Below are 2,766 nucleotides of genomic sequence, written 5' to 3' on the forward strand. Positions count from 1 at the left end.
TGGAGGTGTGTGGTGTATATATACTGTGTGACCCCTGGATGAGAGGAAATGATTTTCATGTTAATCTCTGTGTTAGTCTGTTGGTGAGTTGCAAGGCCTCAGGGTGTCTATTTAATTCATGATCCATTGTCTGCTGGGAAAGCCCCTGACTCTGGCTAATGTTTATTTGCATTTTAACAGCATTTTATGCTCAGGTTGGTTTATAATGTGTTCTGCTACTGCTGATTTTTCTGGCTGGCTCAGTCAGAAACACAAGAGACACTGCAGACAAGGACCTGGGATGGTATTGTGTGTGTGTGTGTGTGTGTGTGAGAGAGAGAGAGAGAGAGAGAGAGAGAGAGAGAAAGAAACACTGTGGCGGATTATATTTATTATATACCCCTTCTGTCCATGGCTATGTTCCTTCCAGAGATATAAAAGCTAGTAGAAAAGAGTTAAAGTGTTCAGTTAATAACAAGTGAACTAAAATACATTTAATTCCATTGCATTTATGTTAGGGGGGATGTAATTAAGGTTATGTCAAATTGTCATTTAAATTTAAATTTTTAAGTTAAGTTTATATTTAAGCCTGTAATAAAGGCCTTGCCAGAAAGAAAAATACTATGCATGGTTTTAGTTCTTCTCCCCTCCATCTTTGTTTTGAGCTTTGGGGTGAAGGGAACAGACATAAATTTTTGAAAACTCCAGTTCTCGGCCACCCCAATGCTTCTCTTGATTTATCTTTTTTCTTTCCTTATAATTTCATCTCCTTTCCCTCCTCCTTTCCTTAGCTTACTGATTCCCATGTAGAGCTCCCAGGATAATAGCTCAAAATGCAATTTCTTGGGACAGATGAGGAGGACTATGTGGCTGCAAAGAAGACCACCCTTTTCCAAATTACCATTGTAGCTGGTTGATTTGAAAGCTTTAAACCTTGGATACAACTAAATCATACATTAAAGTAAGTGATTTGAATATTGTGACTTAAACACTGGAATTCCAAAACCTCAAAGGAATAACAAAAAGCAAGAAATGGTTATACAAAAATCTAAGCCTTTGAATAAAGAACCAGCTGAGAAATGGAAAAAAAGGTAGCTCTTTAGATTGTATTGCATTTCATTAATTAATAACACAGGTTACTGCAAAAAAACTTTAGTAAATCACTTCATTAAAAAAATTGATTCAGTTGCTTCTTTATGTTGTAAAATCCCAACTTAATGGGTAACTTAATACTGTATTTCATTGGTTATCACCATCATGTTGAATTGCAGTCTAAAAACAAGTGAAGATCTTTTTTTTAAGAAAAAATCAGTGTGGTTTACCATCTGGTTGCTAAATTCTGAAATATCTGAAGTTTTCAAAGATAGAATTACAGTAATTTAACTTGGATGTTGCCAGACCACAATAACTGTTGAAATACGATATCTGTCCAGGAACATTTATATTGGAATCCAGGACCAGGCATAAGAACTGTGCTGCTTCTATATAGCCCAGCATCCTATTCCCACAGTGGCCTGCTAGATGTCTCCAAGAAGTACTTTTCAAGACATGAATACAACACAATGCATACAATACAATAGCACCCTTCCACTCATGTTCTGTAGTTACATGCTCGCAGATGCACTACTTCCAATGCTGAAGGTAACATATACTCACTGTGAGTAGTCTCTTGTAATTAGGCAATTGTTGCTTCCTGGACCCAACCACTCACCTCATTCTTTGCACCATGTAATTAGTGAACAAGTGTAATGACTAAATGTTGATGTAGTTGGCCACACCGCAACAAGAACTTTTACCTACATACTAAGCCTGGAATAATTGAAACTCATCTTTACGGTGTTAATGCTGGGAAAAAGAGAACCTATAGCCCTGTAAGAGAAGAAGGTACTGCTGGGAAAAGCTGCAAGACATGTGTTGCTCTATCTACAGTGCTAAGGCTGAACTCTCAGAGAAACTGAAGCTTAGAGACCTCTGAAAGTTATGTCCCAAGATACGTGTGGGGGCTGGCTATGGTTACTCAGATTCACCTCCTACATTATTAACGTCCTAGGTACATGATGAATGAGTATATATGAATGAATGAGTATACAATTGTGCAATTGTTCTATGTTTTTTCCTCCAGTGGGAGAACAAACCAGCGAGAGACAGGCTTTAGGAATTACCTCCAAATGTACACAGACATAAACAGAATGTGTGTGTTGTGAATATTCAGCTTTAAAATGAAACAGTACCATGGCTGTGACAGTCTTTGGTCCACTGGTATTCACTTCTACAGCCAAGCTGATAACCCTTTATCTGAGGTATGCAATCCAGCATACTTAAATCTCTCAGTTGAATACATATACCATTAAGGTAAATAACACAACATCAAACGGAAGTAGATTCACTGATAGTGACATGAGTGGAGCTGGTATTGTGTTCATATTTCTTCCTAATGAATGACGTTCCCACTTTCCTTACTAGTAGCTCCTCCTCCTGCGTCCCACACTCTATCCCACTCTCACCAGGCCACCCGAAAGATGTGAGCAGCTTATATTAGTCCAATATACATATTAGTGGCTGGTAGCTGTCAAGTTAGCGGGGTGGTAAATCTGCTCTGGATCTTAGTCTGGGTATAGGGTTCAGCACCACGGTAGCCCCTTTTATGTTGATAGAACAGATTCACTGGTCCTCCAACAAGGGAAGGATAGGTTGCTTGCTTTTAACTGTAGATCTCTGAGAGAACATCTGTGGGTTATCTGCACCTGAGCAGTGGATCATTGGGAACCTTCGAGAGCTAGGAAATTA

The 2,766-nt window shown here is 38.7% G+C and overlaps 1 long non-coding RNA gene across 1 annotated transcript in view; it reads left to right on the forward strand.

The window, feature by feature from the left end:
* LOC121917486 overlaps window positions 1–1,712 on the forward strand; it is a 5,434-nt gene extending 3,722 nt beyond the window's left edge. The window contains exons 2-3 of the long non-coding RNA XR_006101040.1: window positions 771–940; window positions 1,413–1,712. This is a non-coding gene — a long non-coding RNA (uncharacterized LOC121917486). The remainder of the gene's footprint in view (window positions 1–770; window positions 941–1,412) is intronic.
* The last annotated feature ends 1,054 nt before the right edge of the window (window positions 1,713–2,766 follow it).

This window comes from Sceloporus undulatus, unplaced genomic scaffold, assembly GCF_019175285.1.
Source record: "Sceloporus undulatus isolate JIND9_A2432 ecotype Alabama unplaced genomic scaffold, SceUnd_v1.1 scaffold_20, whole genome shotgun sequence".
Classification (NCBI taxonomy): Eukaryota; Metazoa; Chordata; class Lepidosauria; order Squamata; family Phrynosomatidae; genus Sceloporus; species Sceloporus undulatus.